General features: G+C 41.5%; 1 pseudogene; it reads right to left on the reverse strand.

Annotated features, from left to right (window-relative positions):
• Window positions 1–998: 998 nt before the first annotated feature.
• LOC119889323 lies at window positions 999–24,532 on the reverse strand (annotated as a pseudogene).
• Between the last annotated feature and the right edge of the window lie 334 nt (window positions 24,533–24,866).

Consider the following 24,866-nt stretch of genomic DNA (forward strand, 5'->3'; position numbering starts at 1 on the left):
ACACACTGGACTTTCAAAAATGGAGAATATTAATTTTGATGTATGTACTCAGTTTTGTTCATTTATTGTTGCTTTTACACCAAACCTGTTAAGTGGCAGCGATCATGTACCAAGAAGTGAAGTGATGCACCAGCAAAGGCAAGGAAGAAGACTGCATTCAACACATTTGTTAGGCTTCAAGTGTACACGTTTATTGTGATAAATTTATGTATATATATAAATAAATGTAAATGTGACATGTAAATCTGTAAGAATTGAGACTACTCTCCACCAGTTGAATTCATATAAATAGGAAGCAACATATCACATTTGTCATACCTTTCTAAAGATGCTTTATCGTGACTATGGCCGTCTCATTTGTATCCCTCATCAACATGCTCTATGGGGTTCCTCAAAGTTCAATTCTGGGTCCGATCTTATTTTCCATCTGTGTGATCCCTCTCGGTAACGTCTTTCCTTGCTGAAAAAAACAGCTACAACTGGCTAAAACCAGCAACCATCTTAAGCTTGTTTAAGCTGTTTTTTTTCAGCAGGGTAACAGTAGTTACCTGGTTGCAACTACCATTCTATTTCGTACAGGCTTCGCCCTCTAAGGCAGCCCACAGGGGCTGGCTGAGAAGCGAATAGATCCTGACCCCTTCTAGGGGAGTTTCCACAGTGGCCCGCCAGTGGCTGCTGGACGCGGGGAAACTAGGACCCGCTCATGTGCTTCAGAGCCAACAAGATCACCGCCAAGACTGTAACCTGTAGGCGGTCCAGGAGGCGCGGGATCAACCAGCAGAAAAGCATACAGTAGCCGGGGAGGCTACAGGGGCTGTGCGAAGGTGTCCACCCCCCAGCACAGTGAAAACCACAGGGCACACTGTGTGTCCGAAAGCCCCCCCTCAACATCATGTCCGCCCCTCTGTTCAACACACCGGGGATGTACTCTGCTCTGATGGAGAGCAGATGCATGTGCGCCCACAGGAGCAGCCGCCTGGCCAAGCCCAGCAGCTGCATCAAGCGCACCCGCCCTGGCATTTTATGTAGGCCGCTGCAGCCTTGTTGTCGGTGTGGACCAGTATGTGCTGGTCCCACAGCAGAGGGGCAAAGTGTCGGACCACCTTCCACAACGTGAGGAGCTCCATCACGTTTATGTGTAGAGACAGATCCCAGATGGGCCTCACACCCCCGTCTTCTTCCTGACCAGGAAATAACGGGAGTAGAATCCCTGATTCCTGACGGTCCACCTGTACGGTGGTGTTCTGCTGCAACCGAGGCCAGTGGTTAACAACCTCATGCTCCACTGAAAAGGAGAGCTTAGCACCTAGCGGAGGGAGGGAGGTTCATGGCGGGCATGTGCGAGTAAATCTGATGGCAACGCTGTCACACACCTGCGGATGATGCCATGATTATGCAGGAGCTTGGAGCCGGTCACTGCCAGGGAACATGTGTAATGTGAACAGCATCACACACTGCCTGGCAGATTTCTTCATCTTCAGAATATCTGTTAAGGTTGTGTATGTGTTCTGTGCACACGAAGCGTAATGTCCGCTCTTGTGGGCTCATACAGTTTCTGTGAGGAGGGGTGTGTGAAGGGACCTCTGACTGTGAACAGAGAGTGTACTGCTTGTTGCTCTGAGCTCAAGTTGCAGATTAGCCACCTGGCTAACGGCAGCTCGCTCACACAGCGTGGAGAATGCGAGCTTGGTGTGGCTGACTGTTTGAGTGAGACAGGTACAGACAGCATTTGTTCAACACGTTCCACAAAAGGAGCAACAAGATTTCAACACACATCTTCTTTTGACCCATAGCTTACCAGACGTCTACTCCGAGCGACGAGGGTCGGCCAGCAGCAAGCAATCCGTTTGCTATTGTATTAGCTGCAGCTAATGTGGAGCAACATGGACACAAGGGGTCTCCCTGGTCGGCTGATCCAGGGGCAGGTCGCATGTCAGCTACATGTTAGCTTACTGTTAGCCTGACGTTAGCATCCTGGTAGCCTAACGATCACTTGCCTCGCCCCAGCAACATAGCAACGTCGAAGCCGGCACCGGAGGTTGGAACTGGGGAGACGCACTTTCGGTAAGAACAGGTCGAGGGCTTCATCCAGAGAGTGGGTGGACTGTCACACATCCTTGTCCTAAGGGCAAAATGAGCTTCTCTGCACTGCCTCTCTTCGGCTGAGAGAAGGGCGCAGAATGAGCAACGTGAGCTGGGGGTGAGCGCTTGGCCTGCGTGCTCCGGTCCGCATCAGGGATGGAGGTCCCCCGGCAGGACAAAGCCTGTGTTCCACCCTGCTTGTGCCGAAGACATCATTCTTCTGTGTCTTCTGCCAGGCATTTGTACTTCCGTCCGTGTGTCCGTCAATCTGCAATTACACCCCCAAAAACTAGTCGGCAGTAGCACTACAGCGTCGACAGCGTGTTGACTTTTGCTGGCCGAGCAGACTAACTTCCGGTTAATGCTCCGCTAACGTGAATGGGGGTAAAATTGTAAACGTGCGGCTTGTGTAGCCTTTTCAAAAGTTATTGACGGAATGGATCACATTCTGATCATGAAATGAGTCATTTCGCTCGGATTGTGACGGTCAAATATATTGATCCACCGTGTTACAGACGCTGTTTTAGCCGCTAGTAAAAGTTACTTCAAAGCACGGGCACTTCCTGTCGGCTCGGAGGCATTGCGAGGCTACCCAGCCAACCAATCACAGTGCATACGGTGCACGTCAACTCGACCTGTTACTTACATTTTTGAGGAGGTGCATGTCAGGCTGGCAGGCAAACAAGGTAATTCAAAGTGCTTTACATAAAACATAAAAGCAACAGGGAAATATAAAAAAGTTTAAAAGCAACATAGGGAAATTGAAAAAATACACATTAAAAAATAATAAAAGGTACAGTGCAGTGTACAATCAGGGTTAAAAGAGTTATAAAAGAAAATAAAAACAGGCTGAGGGGTTGACCAAATAATTGAGTTACAATTATTTTGAAAAGAGAATATACAGAGAAGTACACTTAATCTACTCTCTCTAGCTAGTCTGTACTCGGGTCCATAGCAATCTTTGGGTCCACCGAAACTCCAAAAATCCTCGGACACTACAGAGAAACCAGGACGTCTGTCCGCAGGCCACTTTGATCCAGTTATACTCTGGACCCACCTGCACGTTTACAGGTGGACAGAGGTTCCTGCAAATCACTCAGGCGCGAGATTTAAGACCACTTCCTTCACTCTGTTCAATCTCACTCTCATTATCTTTTCACTCAATGACCTACTCATTTCTCACCGTGTAAATATTTAATTAAAAGCAATGGTAAAAAGCTAAAAACAAAGAAAACAAAAACAGGACAGTAAAAGTTACAGTGCAGTGTAAGTTATCAATCTACTAGTTAAAGGCAGCGGTTAAAAGAAAAATCTTAAATATTTAATTAAAAGCAATGGTAAAAAGAAAAGTCTTCAGTCTTAATTTAAAAGAACTGACAGTTTCAGCAGACCTGCAGTTATCTGGGAGTTTGTTCCAGATATACGGAGCATAATAACTAAACACTGCTTCTCCATGTTTAGATTTGAGTCTGGGGACAGAAAGCAAACCTGCCCCAGACGACCTGAGAGGTCTGGATGGTTCATAACGAAGCAGAAGATCAGAAATGTATTTTGGCCCTAAACCATTTAGTGCTTTATAAACTAACAGCAGGATTTTGAAATCAATTCTTTGGACACTGTTACAGTTGTCGAGTCGACTGAAATTAATTGCATGGATAAGTTTTTCCAGGTCTTGCTGAGACATAAGTCCTTTAATCCTTGATATATTCTTCAGGTGATAGTAGGCTGACTTTGTAATTGTCTTAACGTGGCTCCTCAAATTCAGGTCTGAGTCCATGACTACACCAAGATTTCTGGCTTGATTTGTGGTTCTTAACATTACAGATTGAAGTCAAGCGCTGACTTTCAATCGTTCCTTCCTGGCTCCAAAAACAATAACTTCAGTTTTATCTTTGTTCAATAGAAGAAAATTCTGGCACATCCAGCCGTTGACCTGCTCAATACAGTTGCTCAGCACTTCATCATAGTCCCCTGGTGAAATGGTTATGTAAATCTGTGTGTCATCTGCATAATTATGGTAACATATTTTGTTGTTTTTCATAATCTGAGCCAGTGGAAGCATGTCAGTGTTAAACAAAAGAGGCCCCAGAATGGAGCCTTGGGGAACTCCACATGTCATTTTTGTCAGCTCAGATGTGTGATTACCTATAGACACAAAGTAGTCCCTGTCCTTTAAGTAGGATTCAAACCATTTTAGTACTGTGCCAGAAAGTCCAACCCAGTTTTCTAGTAATATGTTGTGGTCGACCGTGTCGAATACAGCACTGAGATCCAATTATACTAAGACTGAAATTCTGCCACTGTCAGTGCTTAAATGGATGTCACTGAAGACCTTAACAAGAGCCATCTCTGTGCTGTGGTGTGGTCGAAAACCTGACTGGAAGACATCAAAACAGTAATTTAGTGCCAAGAAAGCACTAAGCTGTTGAAAAACCTGAGGAGAGACATGTTGACAATTTGTAGTAGATCTGAGGCCATGCATTTAGAAACATTTTTGACCTTACCAGAGACCACCTTCACCTTGGCTGGTGCAATGGCATCAATAACATTTGTAATTTTAGAACTGAAATTATCTACAAGCTCATTCACTGAGACCCGTGAGAGGACGGGTGTCGACGAGAAAACCTCAAGAAATTTTTCACTAGTGTTTTCAGTGATATGCCGTTTTGTGATTACCTCTGTTTGTACATTTGTGTGCACGCAGATAGCACTCTCAAAGAAAACACAGCAATGATCAGAGACAGCAACATCAGTCACCACAACCTTGGAAATGTCCAGACCCTTGGAGATGAGTAAGTCCAAAGTGTGCCCCTTATTGTGTATGGGCTCCGTTACATGTTGGGTCAGTCCATAATTATCAAGAACACAAAACAGTTCTTTAGTCTCGCTGTCCTGGTGGTTGTCAACATGGATGTTAAAATCACCAACAATAACCACACAGTCAAAGTCAGTACAGATTATAGACAGCAGTTCACCAAAGTCCTCAACAGCACAGTATTTAGAGGGCCTGTAGATATTTAGAAAAATAGCTCAAGAAGAGGAATTCAGCTGAAGAGCCACATATTCAAAGGAAGCAAAATTCCCATAAGACATCTTTTCGCATTGGAGGGAGTCATTAAACAAAAAGGCAACTCCACCTCCTCTCTTATGCACTCTAGCTGAGGTAGACTCGATAAAGACAGCTGCACTGTTATCTTGGTCCAACCAAGTTTCAGTTAAAAACATGAAATTAAGATTGTGAGTGATTATAAAATCATTGATTAAAAATGTTTTTCCTGCCAGAGACCTAACGTTTAACAAAGCTAAATTTAGTGTGTTAAAAACAGGCTACGCTGGTGTAGGGGCTACGCCGTCGATTTGACGCAGAAGTATAAATTGCACTTTAGCCTTAGGCACACGCCCCTGTGAAGGTAAGGCTTAGGGGCAACAGGGGGGCACAGGGGGCAGTCAACGCCTTTAAGACTATTACAGTTAGCTAGCTGGCTAACACTACAAAGCTAATAAAGTTAAGTAGCGTTAGCATTATTAAAAAAAATAGATCAGTCGTGTTTCACACAGGAACCGAACGAAAGCAGATAACTTACTATAATTTCACCCAACCCACCTAAAACGTTTAATACATGACTTTTGTGTACTTTCTGCCAGTCCATTCATAAAAAAGTTCAATTTTCTTTTATGTTATGCTAAACATTATGAGCATATATTTTGGTATTCAAGTTAAGTTTAACATGAATTAGTTTATTTTAACTTTAGGTTGCATTTCTTTCCTATATTACAGAGATGTAGCAGCCCACCTTTTGTTATTTGGGTGCAGATAATATGGTGATTTTTTAGTAAAATGATGGGAACTGAAGCCATGGTTGCGATAGTGTTTTGACCACTATTTAAGCCCTTGATAATATATGCCTGTTAACTGTTAACATTCACATGGTCTGTGATTTTCTGTCTTCCTTCATGAGGCAGCTGTGTTGCTTATAGCCTGGATTATGTGTAGCTTACCCGTAGGTTATATTATAATTTGCTCTTTCTTTCAAAAAACTGCCTCTTTGCTGCCAGTACACTTGTCCATGTTTGCGAATGATCATGATACAAACACTGCCCCTTTTATGTGAACGCAATCATGGCTGGGACATGACTTACTGAGTTGATAACTAGCATTGTGTGTCTGCTTAGCCTGATCGCAACTGTTAGGGAATCCAGATAACTAAGAAATTAGAAATCCTGGATATGCTGAATCTCCCGATCTGTATAATGGATATGTATTGTGCCAACGTCCTACTACATGTTGCCAATTTGCTCTTTTTCTTAATCTTTCTGATTAAAACATAGTGGCACAGTAACTATCTGCCTGTAATATTACCTAAACTACAGATGTGAATGCATCCTAACAGATAGTGATTTAAATGTTGAGCAGATATTTAAGAATTATGCTTCTTTATGCAGGCTGGATTGTCCTTGCCAGGTGTGTCAGGAGATCAAAGATTTGATGCCTGTATTTTGTGAAATGTGGTTTGTCTGTCAGGTTCGGCAGACTCTGAGGTAAAATCCTACATCTGTCATGTGGGTTTTGACAATTGAAAAGTAGCTTATTTTGCATTTTCCAGGGCTGATGCTGATATACAGTGTACTTACATGATTTTATTAGCTAATAAATTCTGGAACAGCGGGATAACATCCAACAGAGTCAGTGATTCTGCTCTGTGAGAGCATTGCTTTGAACTCCTTTACAGTCATATTGACTTGGTCATAAACTGACCATAAATCCATAGGCATTTAATAATGAGCCTATGTCATGAGCCGACAGAAGCATATGTCTTCTTCTACTTCTCAGAAACCAATAGGACTGGTGATGGTAAATACAATCACCAGAATAAGGACAGTGAGCTTAAGTCATTATGCTTTGATACTGGCAGTGATGAATTTAACTTTAAATAGAGAATGCAAAGCAAAATACCTGACTGTCAGCATTTACTCACAGGTCTAAGCATTGTAAACCGGTGGCACCATGAAGGCCCAGTGGCTCACTGTCCCCACTGAACTTTACTGTGTCAAAGATTTAACAGACTTCTTGCAATGTACAGCCAGCACAAAATGCACTAATGAAAATGTTTCCTTGTTTCCATTCTATTTTCTGAAAACACTTTTTATAAATGTATAAAAGTTCACAGAGCTAATGCACTTATTATATTCCTTGCACAGAACACAAGCGTTTTAATGAAAGCGCTAAATTGTAAAAGGAAATTTAAACCCATAACCACTGAGAGGCAATTTCATAATACTGGGTCTTGGCATGGAGCATAGGCAGGCAACACAGCACGGCTTGTTGATTGAAAAGTCCCATCAGCAATATGGAAAGTGTCACAGCATTTGCAGGGGAGCCAAAAAGAGAAAAATTGTCTCCTTGGAACCATATTATCCAACTTTTTCAGCTTGGTCACAGCTTTTTGGATGCATATTGGACAAACTACACTTCTATAGAGTATAAAGATGCTGTCTGAGTGTGTGATGGGTAGATATATCCAAATTGTGTCATTCTAATTAAAACTGCCTGAGATTACATTCCGTAATCAAGATGTCATACCCACACAACCAGAACACTGGAATTAACCTTTTCACCGAACTCTCCAGAATTTACCATAATGTTGCTTAATTTTGCTTAAGGAGAGGCACTGCAGGTGAATAGGGTAAAAAATTACTAATAGATATCACCATGAAACGTTCCTCATTGATTACTTACATTAAAACAATCTTTCTTTGTTTTACAGGTTTTATGAAATAGTGTGTTTAAATATGCAAATATATTATACACACACACACACACACACACACGCTTACTGTTTTATTTATTTATTTTATTTTTAATATATTTTTACTTTTGCCAATAAAGCTAATTTGAATTGACTCCACATCTTTTAACTTTTTAACATCTTTTTAACATTGCTTTCTCCTAAAACAATTCCTTCATATTGTCATGCTTATTTGCTTTTATAAAAATCATTTAGATTTAATGCTTCACTCTGTGCAAATAATAAGTATGTATAACTGTGCTTTGACTCCAACAATCAAAGAGAAAGCAAACATGTGTCTTTCACTACAACTGGAGTGCTTATTTTAAGTCCAAACTGGAAACCCTTAAAAACAAGTTTTGATTTAGTGAACTCCCTGCCAGGTAATACAATGCCCTTGTCACAAGATGGGATTTTGATGGGTGGAATGCCAGTGTCTTTGAATGGTTCCTCTGAAGGAGTGGCAAAACCACCGTAACACACAAATGCGTAAAGATCATGGGGATGACCTACATGTAAAATCTTGCAAAATGAAAACAAACTGTGGGAGTGAACTATTGTCGAACATGTTAAGATTTTTCTCAAAGTTAAAGGTAGGTTTTGGGTCAAAAACATTTCAAACACTTTCCTGGCAGACTTGAAGGTAGAATAAATGTACTGTGTATACTCTTCCATCACTACACCTCCACCTGCTAATTCTTTGCTGGTCCCAGTCTTGTGAGGACTGGTTCAAATGAATGAATGTGTAGCAGGCCTCTGGTGAAGGGCTCAGGTGTGTGAGTTTCTCAGAGGGATTTGTGAGAAAGCAAATTACACATATGACAGCTGACGTGATTTTAAATGCTTAGGGAAAATCTAATCCTTCAAGGAATAAGTATGAATAATGAACATCGTGACAACACAGAAAATGTGAAATTAAGCTGAAAGTGTTCACAATGGCCTGATTTATGCCAGGGTTCAAAAGCTTGTCCCTAACCCACCATATATCTTCAATTAATCGACCATGCTGTTATTTCTTTTGGCAAAGAAGTTCATCCAATCCATTACAAAAACCAGCATTTATATCAGAAGACAGCTGTCTCGCATTGTGTATCTATGACAAGCAGATAAAATTTAATTTGACTCGGCCATTTTTTGAGCTCAAACATTTGCCATAGCGGACAAAACATGACATTGTCCTTCTGATTATAAGAGGCATGCTGTTATTTGATACTCACTGCATCTAATGGAATGGAATACAGCATGTTTTACTCCTATCAATCAGGCAGATTGTCAGACTTCACTGACAAGAAGTGGTGGATTGGTTTATAGTCCACTTTATCTGGTAAACTAATAATGAAAGTCCAATTTGAAGTCCATTGTAATGGTGAACTAGTGATGTACTAGAGTAACATGAAACCTAATTTTGAAAAGTATATCAGACTAGATTTCATAAGCCTAAAATATCCTCCAACTCCAATCCTCCTCAAGGTTTTTATCCAGTTGTGCTCTCCAAACGCAGCATTTAAAGCATCAGAAAAATAGCACCCTTGGCTCCTTGTTTGTGTTGCTATGCAAAAAATATGCGCCTGTTTTCGTATGAAAAGGGTACATGATTAATTTGATAATTTCCTTACAACCTTGACAATGAACAAAGCCTGAAACTATTACAAGACTAAAACTAGCAAGCCACATCATTTATTCATTATCAAAATATCACAAAAGTTATCACAAAATAACTCTTTGGAAAGTTAATTTCAGGCAGCAGTTAATCAAAGAGGCTTGAGGTCTTGGTGGAGAAAATGATTAAGGCTCTTGTCTTCCTGAACCACTTCCAATTGAGTGCCTTTGAGCAAGGCACTCATCCCCTGCAAAGTGGCTCTCAGTACAGGACTGACTGCACTGGGCTCTGAAGTGAACGTGAAATAGCTTTTCTTCTTTAAAAAAAGGGGGCATGTTCCAAAGTAAAAATCACCAACCAGAAAGGTTTGCATAAGAAAAAGAAATCACTTATTCAAAGTTGACAGAATGTGCTCTTGAGCAAAGACTTCAAACCACTACAAGCATGCAAACTAGCCAGTGTTGGGCAGTACTGCACAGTAATGTGATAACATTTTTTCTGTAATGTGTAGTGTAAGGGATTACAGTTTGATAATCAGTTTTTTGGTATGGTTGCATTCACTGGAAGTCGAAGAACTGGAAGACTCTCAAGGGACCTTTAGGGCAAGGGCGTAAATCTCATGTTATGGAGTTATGTAAACTGAGGTTCAGGAACAGGACCACGCCTCTCTCACTTATTCTACCACCTGCGCTTCATTCAATTCTTCCAATCAACCACCCGATTTCGATTCTTTCTTTTTAAGAATTATAACTGACAGCATACACAAACATCTTAGTAACTTTTCTTAGTAATTTTATTAGGATCCCCATCAGCACCAGCATAAACATTGGCTATTCTCACTGGGGTCCATCCAATTGTTTTATCATAATGAAACATTGATTGTTATTTTAGTGTTTACTCACAAACTACATTAATCTGCTCACCTTGCTCTTCACTTCAGACCCACAGGCACCTACTCCTGTCTGTCTCTCTCTCTCGCTCTCTCTGCCTGTATTTGTCTGCTCTGAACTTATTTGTCAGCAGTTTTATAAAAGACAATTTGCGCTTGGTATTTTTCACCCGTGATTCCGTTTTCACAGCAATAGGTGCGTCGCGTGTAGAGGCTTTAATTACCGATAGAGCCACCGTGGTATGAATGACATCAACGGTTCACTGGTGCTTTGCCTGCTTTGTGCTTTCATTTTTTTTTTTTTTTTTTTTTTAAACCTGTCCTGCCCAGCAGCCTGGTATAGAGTATAATGACCTGGATACCATATTGTGCCAGACAGATTTTACTTTAACAAGAGAGTATTAAAATACTCCTTTGTCTGTTTTATTATTTATTTAATTATGTATTGATTTGTCACCGGGCCGGACAGGGGGGCAGACACGGGGATGGGGGGGCACAAACAGACAGCACAGAGAAAGGACAACACCTGCAAGAGAAGGGGGAAAGGGGGATGGAGGGTGGGGACAACAGGGAAAAGCTGTGGGAAACACCAATTGCAGAAAGCAACGAAACCTGCAAGAGAACAGAGAGGGGGGCTTGGGGAGGAGAAAAACAACAACAAACAAACACAAACAAAAAAAACAATAAAAATAATAATAATAGTAAAAGAAAACCAGCCGAACAGCAGCAATAAACAGCTGACATATTAATGACATATTAAGACAACTAAGAGAACAATGAAAACAAGAAACAGTCACACACTAAATAAGCAACACAACACAGCCACGAGAGCTGGAATAATAATTAATTTAAATAAGTAACTGAAAGAAAGGCATCAGGAATAATTCTACCAGGGACAACCTAAGTTTGTTTGTGTCTGTGTGTGTCTGTGTGCGTGTGGGTGAATGTGTCTGTATGTGTGTGTATGTACATGTGTGTGCGCATAAGCCTGTTAAAGAATGTAGTTGTTAGAGAGAGTGGGACGCCACGACTGTAACAGGCAGGCAAGAACCCCAGTAGCCAATAGGGGTGGAAGAAAGAAAAAGAATAAATCAAATAAAAAAAAAACAAAGACTCCCAGATGCACCGCGATGCAAACGCAGAAGACCCCGACCCAAATGCCAGTTGACAACGTAATGCCGACGGAACGCAAAAGAGGAAGAGCAGCACCCGGACCGACCGCGGCGCAGACACAACATAGACCAGTGGCCTCCCCCATCCAGCACCCCACCGCCGCGCAGCAAACAACCACAGTGCCCAAATGCCACGCAATCATCAACACCAATGCACAAGTGACGAGCCCAACGCGCACACTGCGCGAGCACGGCGACACCCATGCCCAGCAGCCCCCCGCGAATCCCGCGTGCGAGGTCGGGCAAATGAGAGAGAGCAAACGGAACAACACGACAGCGAAAGCCAGCGGAGAGAGACACCAGCAGCAAGTCCCAGCCCGGCAGCAAACGCGCCGCACAGGTCACCGTGCACCCGCCAATAAAAGTCCACCGTCCCCCCAACCGCCGGAAAAAACTAAGGCCGCCGGCGCCAGCCGACATCCCCATGCCCAGCGCGCCCCCCGGCCGGCATGCAACACCAGCCAAACCAGCAACGAGGTAAAATCAACTAGCTCAGCTGCATGCCACCAACAACCCACCCATCCATCAAGGGCCGAGAACTCCAGGCACAAACCCAGAACAAACCGGAGCACAGCCCTGCCCCGCACCCACACTGCACATCCCGAAAACTAACTATATACCTCAGTATCCAGAGGGGTCCAACAACTGGCCGACAGAGAAATGGGCAAGCACGGATCCGAGGCCAACGAAGCAAAACAGGAACTGCTTTGTGCTTTCAAATAGGCTATCCACTGTGTCTTATAACTAATACAAGAACGTGTCTCTTTCTGTGTGTTTCTCTGCAGATGTAAATTGCGAGGGTTATGTTTTCTTCATTCCAGTGAAGAACTTTCACATCTAAGGGATGTTTTAGCGTGTTTATGTGTGCCTGTGACAATAGCCAGTTACTGTCTGTGCCGCCGTGTGCAACGGTCAATGTCACCAGCAGAAAATCGGATATTTGACACCACTCCGCCCCCGTCACCGGTCAGGGTAGATTTTTCAGTCCTCAGGCGATTGATCGCCGCATCTCTAGCTGTAGTGGGTGACTTACTATCCAAACAAGCTATTAGAAAAGCTACCAAAAAAGCTAGGTAATGTTACAATAGATAGCCTAATATAGTGGACTCATGGAAAACACATCGGTTATCTTATCTATATGACTCTTAATCTGTAATAAAGACAAAATAATCAGTTCATCTGATGTTCTAAGTGAATAAAATAGTCCAGCCAGCCTCACTGGAGTTCCACAACTAGCCTACTGAAGTGGTGCAAACTTTCTCTCCAGACAACCTTCTGACCCCCCCGTTCCCCCATGCCATTTCCGCCTATGCTGTAGGGTGACGGTCATGTCACTAACAGGGTTGGCTAGGCTAACATTAGCAGCAGTGAGCTAATCTGCTACTGCTGCTGCTGCTTTGAAATGTTACAAGTTAAGTATTTTAGTAGGAAATCATCTCCACCTAACCCACATATTATTTTGAGTTGAGGCTTTTGCACTGTGACAGATGATTAAGTAAGCGCGCGCGCAGACACACACACACGCACACACAGTAATTACTTTAAAAGGGGCATTATGGAGTTTCCAGCGGGAACTAGCGGTGCGGTTCTAAGATTGCAACCAGGCGTGTGCTCGTACGCATGCTCGCTTGAACTCATGAGCGAGCATAATCCGAAACACTACCTTTTTTCATACAGAAATACCAAAATAAATGTTCAGGCTCTGTTACTTCGATGTTCCCGTCTCAAGAGGCAGATCAACACCAGCACCGTACCTGTCATTCAGCGCAGTGAGCGGCATATCGGCTCAATACTCCCGAAAAAAGGCAGCGTGACAGTGGCTATAGACAGGAATGTTATACAGACCTTAAAATGATAAACTTTTTTAACTATTAAACTAATAATAACGGCCTATATAAGAGTGCCGGAATGTTACTGTATTGACAGTCTACAGGTGCGGGTCATATAATTAGAATATCATCAAAAAGTTGATTTATTTCAGTAATTCCATTCAAAAAGTGAAACTTGGATATTATATTCATTCATTACACACAGACTGATATATTTCAAATGTTTATTTCATTTAATTGTGATGATTAAAACTGACTAACGAAAATCCCAAATTCAGTATCCAAAAATTTGAATATTACTTAAGACCAATACAAAAAAAGAATTTTTAGAAATGTTGGCCAACTGAAAAGTATGAACATGAAAAGTATGAGCATGTACAGCACTCAATACTTAGTTGGGGCTGCTTTTGCCTGAATTACTGTAGCAATGCGGCGTGGCATGGAGTCGATCAGTCTGTGGCACTGCTCAGGTGTTATGAGAGCCCAGGTTGCTCTGATAGTGGCCTTCAGCTCGCATCGCATCTTCCTCTTCACAATACCCCATAGATTTTCTATAGGGTTAAGGTCAGGCGAGTTTGCTGGCCAATTAAGAACAGGGATACCATGGTCCTTAAACCAGGTACTGGTAGCTTTGGCACTGTGTGCAGGTGCCAAGTCCTGTTGGAAAATGAAATCTGCATCTCCATAAAGTTGGTCAGCAGCAGGAAGCATGAAGTGCTCTAAAACTTCCTGGTAGACGGCTGCGTTGACCTTGGACCTCAGAAAACACAGTGGACCAACACCAGCAGATGACATGGCACCCCAAACCATCACTGACTGTGGAAACTTTCCACTGGACTTCAAGCAACGGGGATTCTGTGCCTCTCTCTTCCTCCAGACTCTGGGACTTTGATTTCCAAAGGAAATGCAAAATTTACTTTCATCAGAGAACATAACTTTGGACCACTCAGCAGCAGTCCAGTCCTTTTTGTCTTTAGCCCAGGCGAGACGATTCTGACACTGTGTCTTGTTCAAGAGTGGCTTGACACAAGGAATGCGACAGCTGAAACCCATGTCTTACATACGTCTGTGCGTGGTGGTTCTTGAAGCACTGACTCCAGCAGCAGTCCACTCCTTTTTGTCTTTAGCCCAGGCGAGACGCTTCTGACGCTGTATCTTGTTGAAGAGTGGCCTGACACAAGGAATGCGACAGCTGAAACCCATGTCCTGCATACGTCTGTGCGTGGTGGTTCTTGAAGCACTGACTCCAGCTGCAGTCCAATCTTTGTGAATCTCCCCCACATTTTTGAATGGGTTTTGTTTCACAATCCTCTCCAGGGTGCGGTTATCCCTATTGCTTGTACACTTTTTCTACCACATCTTTTCCTTCCCTTCGCCTCTCTATTAATGTGCTTGGACACAGAGCTCTGTGAACAGCCAGCCTCTTTAGCAATGACCTTTTGTGTCTGTGTTTGGAATGAATGTATACATTATACAAGTTTCACTTTTTGAATGGAATTCTAATTATATGGCCAGCACCTGTAGTGTCTACAAAATAACTTCAATCAACAGTGGTCTTCTATTGATGATACTACAACACTTAGTTTGAAAAAATTTGCTTTGAGGTAATTTTGGGGGATTTTTATATTAAATAACTTCACTGTTATACAGAGTACTCAGCTAGACATTTTACGTTCCTAGAACATTTTGAGAACTTCCCTGCTGGTGTCAAGGACGCTGCGTTATAATGTTCCCAGATTGTTCCCAAACGGACACGATATGGTGTTCTTTAAAGTGTTGTGGGATGTTATTTGGCAGACCTTCAGAGGAAGTTATCTGTCTGCCTGACTGGTGGCAACTGTTCTCAACATGAGACCATTGATGATTGGGGTGATTTTGGAGACACTGCAGCTCATTACAGTAAATGTATTGAAAAAAAAAATTCCCCTAAATAATGCAAACCTGTATTTCTATGAACTTAGTGTTGTAGTATCACAAGCATTAGATCACTGACATGCAGGGTGATTTTGGAGACAATACAGCTTATAACAGTAAAGTTATTGAAGATAGAAATTCTCCAAAATTATGCAAAACTATATTTCTAAAAACTAAGTGTTGTAGTATCATCACCATGAGATCACTGATACCTGGGGTGTTTTTTGAGACACTGCTGCCTTTAACAGTATATTAAATATACAGAAGAATAATAAACAGAATATTAAAATAGGCCTACCTAATATACTGTATATGCAAAGGTCTTTTTTCCCCCAAACTAAGTGTTGTAGTATCATTAATGTGTAAGGTGATTTTGGGGGCACTACATTGTATAAGTGTGAAGTTATGAATATCTCTGCAGTGTGTGTTTTTGGTGTTGCACTCGGACGGTCCCTGCGCACTCGTCTCACAGCCAGCTGCGCGTAGAGACCAATGTTATCTGTTCCGCTCCTAGGAAGACTCATTTATGTGAAAATGTATTGTAGCTTGTTGTCTACTTAACTACGATAATAAAGAGGTGTTGTTTGTGTTTTAAACACATTTGTTTACGAGTTATTGATCCCGGAAGTTCGTGTGAAATATTTCCAACTTTACTAAACTCTGTAATAAGTGGCACCTTTCCAGTTATCTAATAACAAGATCCGGATCTCGCAATTATGACATCTTTTAAGGCTTCCAATTTTTTTTCCTTTGGTGAATGTAATGCGCTTCCGTAGTAATCAAACCAACCTCGTATCTGAAATATTCAGTCTCACATACGTGTAGTCTGGTAAGATCAAAGAATCACAGCATGTGCATGTGCACATACACTCACCTAAAGGATTATTAGGAACACCTGTTCAATTTCTCATTAATTCGATTATCTATTCAACCAATCACATGGCAGTTGCTTCAATGCATTTAGGGGTGTGGTCCTGGTCAAGACAATCTCCTGAACTCCAAACTGAATGTCAGAATGGGAAAGAAAGGTGATTTAAGCAATTTTGAGCGCGGCATGGTTGTTGGTGCCAGACGGGCCGGTCTGAGTATTTCACAATCTGCTCAGTTACTGGGATTTTCACGCACAACCATTTCTAGGGTTTACAAAGAATGGTGTGAAAAGGGAAAAACATCCAGTATGCGGCAGTCCTGTGGGCGAAAATGCCTTGTTGATGCTAGAGGTCAGAGGAGAATGGGCCGACTGATTCAAGCTGATAGAAGAGCAACTTTGACAGAAATAACCACTCGTTACAACCGAGGTATGCAGCAAAGCATTTGTGAAGCCACAACACGCACAACCTTGAGGCGGATGGGCTACAACAGCAGAAGACCCCACTGGGTACCACTCATCTCCACTACAAATAGGAAAAAGAGGCTACAGTTTGCAAGAGCTCACCAAAATTGGACAGTCGAAGACTGGAAAAATGTTGCCTGGTCTGATGAGTCTCGATTTCTGTTGAGACATTCAGGTGGTAGAGTCAGAATTTGGCGTAAACAGATTGAGAACATGGATCCATCATGCCTTGTTACCACTGTGCAGGCTGGTGGTGGTGGTGTAATGGTGTGGGGGATGTTTTCTTGGCACACTTTAGGCCCCTTAGTGCCTATTGGGCATCGTTTACATGCCACGGCCTACCTGAGCATTGTTTCTGACCATGTCCATCCCTTTATGGCCACCATGTACCCATCCTCTGATGGCTACTTCCAGCAGGATAATGCACCATGTCACGAAGCTCGAATCGAAATCGAATCGAAAAAAGAAGCAGATGAACGCTTGTGTGTGTGGTGTGGTAGGCACATTCCAAGTAACACAACCACACGCATGTGGACTAAGTACACAAACAAACACACAGGGTGTGACAGTGTCACAGTGTTGGGGCTGGTGGCTAATTGCCTCAGCTAACAGAGTCAGGAGATTAGCCTAGTTTTCTCTAAAACAGATGAATGAGGAAGACACTTTGGGAAAGATTGAAGCATGAAAGTGAAGCTGGATGGCTGGAAAGAGAAGACAAATGGAAGTTTTAAAGGGGCCAACTTAAGGATTCCTTGCTTCATTTACCTAGCCTAATTGTCATTTCGAAAGCTCATGTTGGCAAACACTGTGATTTTGTGACTTCTGTACTCTGAGGATTAGCCTAGCTTTCTCTTTGGAAGAAAAAAAGGGTTGGTGAGAGGATGAGCAGGAGGGGGAGAAAACCAAGTGTACTTGAGAACGTTTTGCCATATTTGTGAGGGGGACCCAGTCCACATGCAGGTATTATACATGTACTATAGGGCACTCAAAATATCATAGGAAACCATCAAAAGAAACGTGATGCAAGTTATATTTTCTGCATTCTGTAATCCAAACATCAAGAACTGAAATTTTCTTATTAAGCTTAAAGTAGGGAACCGTTAGCATAGTATGCACAGCTGTGTTTTGCAGAACTAAACCCCCCCCCCCAAAAAAAATTGGGGCAGCCTACTTTTCACTGAAATGCAGAAGCTCTGGCTAAGGGCCAACCTGAGGCCTGTACCACGAAGCAGGATTTCAGCCTATCCTGGTAACTTCGGGGTTAACCCTTGGTTTTCAGTACCACAGCGGTGGTTGACTTCTTACCAGGGTAAATCGCCATGATAACTACTTATAACGGCTAACCTGCTTCAGAGCAGGTTATGTTCCAGGTAAGAGATCAACTCCATAAAAACACCACCTACTGACCAATCAGATCTCTTGGAAAATGATATCGCCATACGTACACAGCAAAATCGCAAGTGTAAATTCAACTCGCATAGTGTTAAAATTAACACTATCCCAGTGTTTATATAATTCTCACCGGTTCGGTGTTAAAGTTACACTTTGGACAGTGTTAATATTTTAACTCTTTTATAGTGTTAAATTTCTGACACTCAGTGTTGTTTTGTGACATGAAAGTGTTTTTTTGACACTAAATTGTGTTAGTCCCTTTGACTTACAATTGCTAACTTCTAACAGAATGTTTTCACCAAATCTAAAAATTTCTATAAAAGGCTACAGAACAGTAGTAACACTAGCATGCAGTAAATCTCTTAACTGTACGTTAGCACAGTTATAGTAAACTGTGAACAAGTATTAATAATCATTAAAACAACATTATAAATTAACATTTTTTATTCAGGAAAAAAAATAAAAAATCTTCCTTGGACCAGTCACAGTGGGCACAATAATGCACATTTACATAGAAAATAAAGGTACAATATATAGTCTCTGATCTCCACCATAAGCACTTTGTAGATAAATAATCTTATTTATTTTGCAAAACACAGGCATTTCATGGTCACTCACTGCAGATGATAAGTCCTGCCCTGTACTCTGTCCCACTGATTTTAACCCAGTTAGTAGAGAAAATGTCTTTCAGTACAGCGGAATGCAGGGCTCGGGCAAATAGGCCACTATTGTCCTCATTGTCCACATTAAATGATTTCAGGGGTCCATACTCAATATGGTTTGAAGGTGACGTCTCCCGGTGATAACCTATGGACATTTGGCGTTTTTTGCAAGTCTCATGCTCCACATGTATTAGAGGTCCTATTTTTCTTATACAAGCCGGGTAGTGAATCATAAAGTGATGTTTTGGGATCAGGTTTCTATCTGGATAGACCTGTTCGAACAAATCATGGTTGTTCTATTATTAAATGCTTTAAATGCACACTCATGCCAAGTGTAAGAGATGGAGAAAATATGATGTTGATTATCTGCAGTAAAAGCAGCAGCAGAGTCCAGTTTTGGTTTCCTTCCTCCACAATGTCACCAAAAAGCAAAGGAATGTTTCTTACCAGACAAAGAGTCTGAATGGAATTGAGTCCTATATTATTGCCATCACTGTCCAGGTTAATCCTTGGCAGGTGATTTTTGCGCTCCAAGTACCCATAGTCAAAAGCATAGATTCTAGACAATAGATCGGGTTTTGACAAAACAGTTTTTGAGAGATACTCCAAAAGTAACTTTAGCTCATACTGAGCCACTCCTTCAAGAACGTCGTGCATTATGTCCAAAGAAAAATTGTGGCAAACATGAAAGAACCTTTGGCTGTTAAGAGTTGAATTCTGCTTTAAACCAAACATGGACAACTTCTCTGGGTCTGATTGCAACTCATTGCAGTGCATTTCAAAAAGCTCTTTACCACACAAGATTATCTTGGGGTCATCCTCACTGTAAACATTATGGGCATCATCTTTTTCAATCAAACATAAATGACAGAAATAACATCCACCTTAAGACTCTGTAAAACCAAGAATGGCGTGCACGCCCAAGTTGTCCCCAGTTATCTGGCATATAGTACCACAGACTTTTTCAGAAGACAAGGACAAATCAAGGCCATGACTCTCCAGTGTTTTGATTAATTAGAGGCTGTTGAATGGGACCAAAATCATATTTTTTCACATCTTCAGTGTGAAACAGTGCAACCAAATGAATGTTCATCACAGCAGAGTTAAATTTTGGTGGCAGATTTGTGAGGACAAAATAGAGAGCACCTATTTTGTGAACACCACGTTTTGAGCCCAGTGGGTTAGCAGTTTCAAAGTCGTCATAGTACATCTGAATTTGTAAAGAAGTCTGTTGTTTAGAGAACAATGGGTGTGTCTGAAAATAACTCCCATCACATAAGTCTTCATATCTGTCGGTTTTTGATACACAAGGTTCCCCAAGCAGTTTACAATTTTCAGAATTGCGGCACATACATTTTATTGTTTCCAAAATGGGAATGTAAGCAAAAGTGTCTTTGACTGGGACTTGATCATAAGTGCCTGTTTGTGTATTTCGCCTCGTATCAAATCGAACTCCTCACATTATTTCTACAGGCTCCACAAGCCCCCATTTTTCATTGAAGTATTTAATTCTTTTAGTTTCAGTATTAAAGCCAACAAATGGGTTTTCAAAATGATCTAATGTGTCTTCTAAAGTAGATCTTACAGGATAATCTTCAGGCACAGCAGACAGTATTTCATGTTTAACTTGGGAGTGCAATCCAGTAGCAAGCTCTTCCAAATCACTAACAACTGCTGAAACTAAACTATTTGCTATCCCACTTCCTTGGAGTTTAGCAATGATTGAAGTACAAATATTTTTGTATTTTCTTTAAGACCTGATCCATTGTCCTCAAACACCTAGCCTCTGGCCTCAGCGTGGCACTTGTTTCACCAACTTCTGTAGAATCTTGGAGACTGTGAAAATTTGCTTGAAATGACACTGAGTTTGCTGCATCACCGCTTTGAGAAAAATCCTTCTCATGAACACTGCTTAAATGTGTTTTGAAACCCGAATATGTTGAAAACTGACGCCTACAACATTCTTGTGCACAAAACAACTTAAACCCGGTGCTAGGATAGAAACTGAGATCAATTCTTAAATGGGTTATCAAGGACCGACAAGCCACATGTACAGCTTGACAAATGAAACACCTGAACATTTTTTACCCTAGTTCAGCACGAACTCTTGGAGACTCATCTTTTGTTGTAACATTGATGTTGTAGACTGAAGTCAAGTTGAACACGTAGTGGGATTTAAACAGTTCATCAAAAGCACCCAATGAGCTGGTGGACTGGCATGGGAAGAGCTGTTTGTCTACGACAAAGTAGAAAGTGTCAATCCTGTTCTGGGTCCGGCCAACAGCAAAGATGTAGGGTTGTTTGCCATCTCTTCCCCGCAGGCGTTCATCAATGCTGCAGCATGACTGAAAAACAACAATAACATGAACACCTTGAAGTAACTGTTTGGATTCTTATCCAGACAGTGGTTTTGCTACTCCATGCGATGTTATAGATCCTCCTTTTGTCCAGTTAGGTGCTCCTGTGTCATGAGAACACGCACTCTACTGTGTCCCATGTATAAATCTGAACTATCACAGGGGGAAGAACATTGACCAGATTTGTAACTACTCACTGCATATGACACTAGAAAAGTTAGAGTTGCTAAACAGACAATGGCATATCGCATTGGTGGATGTATGTGTGTTCATGTGTCCCCAAGAAGTCTTTGCTGTTGAGCAGATATTAAGTTAACAAAGTTATCTCTGGGGGAAGAGAATACCACTGCAAGTTGTCTCTTGTTGAGTTAATATAACTAAACAACTGGCTCATGGAATTTCAACAGAGTAGAACAAATGTACCCTGTGAAAGTGTCCACGGCATCACTGGGACTTATTTTGATCCTCTTCCGTCCAGCTGTGGGTGGCAAGAGATGGAGACGGAGCAGCAGGGAGGCCATATCACTGTCTCTAAGGAGGGAATACAAAGGAGAAAAAAGTTATTATCTAGTATCTACACAGAATGCACAAAGTAAATAGCACCTGCTATTTGGAATATAAACACAGCATGTCATGTAGCATACTGGTGTCATCGTTCTCTGTGAGTTTCTCAGCAGCTTTCAGAAGTCGGCACAACTCGGTTGACTGATTCAGGTGTTTGGCCTCTTCAATAACCTTGGCCTTGAATGCTGTGTCCCACTTCTCAAGCATCTTGGAGGCAGTTTCAGCACCAAACAGCAACAGGAAGTCTTGGTTCAGCTGTTGATCATACATACATGCAAATACATGGAATCAATGGTGAGTGCTTTGTTGGCTGCTTACAACCAACAAAGTCAAAGACTGGATCTTAAATAAAATATGCTTAACTCACTAGTCCTTTGACATCTAAAAGATGTGGAAATATCTTGAACACATCTGTGGTTTTCTACGGGTCATGCGCTAGTTCCTGGCGATGTTGGAAGGTCACCTCCATCTTCTTAAACACACCAGCTTCATCAGGACAGTGAACAAGGAATGATATAGCCTCCCTGCAGGCGTCCCCATCAAGCTGGTGAGGTGCTGCGGCTGCTTTGGTCCTTGTGCTTCAGGCACCATGGCTGCCTTGACTGGCTGTTGACATTTATTCCTGGTCATGGTCTTAAGGCGCCACGCTAAATATCCTGTACCTTTTTCCCCATCATAGAAGTGCTCCTGTCATTTGAAAATTACAAAGGTCTATTGAGTAAATATTCATATATGTGTGTGTGTGTGTTTGTTTAAACTTACATAGCCCTTTGGAGAGAAAGGATCCTTCAGCGAGGGAAAAAGCATAATGATTCCCACGGCATATTTCTCCTTCTACTTGCGGGAGGGAATCCTCCTTTAAAGCAAGCACAATACAAACACATAAAATTCATATGCTCCAGGATGAATATAGGACCCCACATATGTTAATTAAACGCTTAGTATTTAGAAAATTCCTCCCATTCCATTCCCATAATAACCCTTTCAGTCTCAAACTTTTTTAAACGTTTAGGAACACTTACCCATGCATCTCAGTCATATGGCTAGCCAGTATGTTGACAAGCTGTCTCCTGGTGCGGTGCTTCAGGGAATTCTCTAACTTGTATTCTTCAAGTACATCCTCCCCTCCAGGTTTCCTATGCAAGGGTAAAAGTAATTCACTCTATCAGAGAAAGGTCAAAAAGCAACAGTACTGCAAAAGACAAACACCACATATAGGAGGGACACATGTAAGTGATAACCAGAGGTGGAAAGAGTACTAAAATATTGTACCTAAAAATACTGTTACATTGATGAATTTTTACTGAAGTACAAGTAAAGTTACTGGTATAAAAATCTACTCAAGTAAAGGTAGCTCATTTAAAGGTTACTCAGAGTCAACATTACTTATTTATACTTATTTGTACATCTTATAGGCTACTTAAAATAATTAAATCGCAGTCTTTTGCCATTTGATAAGGGCACAAAGCCAGATTTTAGTTCATTTGACAGATACTTACATACCAAAGCAATGGTGCAAAACAATGTTAGAGACCTATTATGTTATTATGAGAAGTTTTGTGAATGTTTGCTTCATTATGAAACTGTGGCGGAACAGATTAGACTAAGGCGGGCCACACTGGGCTGGGAAAATGGGAAACACTGGACTGTATATGAAGTCATATCCCTATTTAGGCTACATTCAAACAGGTGGTAATTTTAATGGGACTTTATAGGCGTTAGCATAATACATTTTTTATTAACATAGGGCTAAGCATAATTAACTACTTACCAGCAGGTTGCTAGTGCCAACCAACATTAGCAATGTCATGCACCGATGTCTTATCATATCTATCTATCTATCAATCTATCATACGTAAAACAGGAGCGTCGGACTTTATCCAGCCAGAGAGAACAATCACCGATCGTCTGCAGCGAGAGGGAGTGGACAGGGCCAGGGAGAGGAGGTCACGGAACGGCCCGACGCGCTGCAGACGGTCATTGTCACTTGACGAAAGTGAAATGGTGTCCGTTTGAGAAGATGATGTTGAATGACCTGAAGGGGAAAAGTAAAACATTACAAAAATATATCCAGTACAAGAGTGACCTGCTAGAGCAAACTGTAGGACAATCACAACCAAACCAACATTTTTGCAGTTGGATGTTGATTTGTCTTTTTCTTTGATATTTTTTCTTTGTTTATCTACTTTGTAACAATAGTCAGAAATTCAGAGACATAAAGAGGTCTCACCTAGACTTTTTCCACAGAAAAAAACCCAATGACAATGACACCAACCTTCATCTGAAATGCTGTCACATACTGTCAGGCATAAGTCAGGACTGGTCTCTATTAGTTCAAGAAGGATGTCTTCCTCTACTGCAGTGTCACTTTCTCAAAAATATGAAGTTCAGCAGCATCGGGAAGCCCAAACTTGTTGACTACAGGAAAACAAGCAAGATACATGATAAATCAGTGGCTGCTCAACCAATTTATCTCTAAAACTGATGTGACATTGTCAGAACAGCTTGATCATGATGTTATATATTGGTCATTACCAACATTACAGTGTACAAGACAAAACAGCACTTTTTTGTCTGAGGTACTGAAGTTTAGTTTCCAAATTAAATGTCACTTTCCAGGAGTTGCAACTCTTTAATTTTAAGACACATAACCAAAGGAACCAAGACAATGCAGATGAAGGAATTTTTAAAACTGTCTCACTAAGTAAGAGCAAGAGTTTTACATTTTTAAGTGCCTGTATTTTCAGTATAAGAAGAAAAAGGCCTATTTTCCCTAAATCTGATGCCAACATGAACTACCATGAGGACAGTTTTAAAAAAGCCTTAAAGCTTGTACTTTCATTTTGTTACACAAGATAGCTACTTGCCTTCGTTGACGAACTCCAAATAGGTGAAACCTGACTGTAGTCTGATGTACTTCTTGGCAGTCTGGTATTTCACCTTCAGCAGCATGATGGCATCTTAAAGAAACTGCAGAAAATGGAGAGAACTACCTGTATTGTTTTCTCAGGTGCAAAGAATTATTAACAGAATTTTCAATCAAGCCATGAAGCCAAAATATTCCAGTAAAAACAAAGCTATTATACTATTAATTCTGAAAGGCATGATTAAATTCCTGCTGCAGTTGATATTGACTACCAGCGTGCCAACCTCTACAACCCAGCTGTTTTCTGGTGTTAGCATAGCTATCCTTATTAGCTAGGCTCTTTACATGCTTGCTAATAACTTTTTTAAGGTGGGTCTCCCACATTGACAGCGTTGTGTTGGACAGATTTGTGCAGCGGTG

Source organism: Micropterus salmoides, unplaced genomic scaffold (genome assembly GCF_014851395.1).
Source record: "Micropterus salmoides isolate LMB-PRFRI ecotype aquatic unplaced genomic scaffold, ASM1485139v1 Ms_hic_scaffold_5, whole genome shotgun sequence".
Classification (NCBI taxonomy): Eukaryota; Metazoa; Chordata; class Actinopteri; order Centrarchiformes; family Centrarchidae; genus Micropterus; species Micropterus salmoides.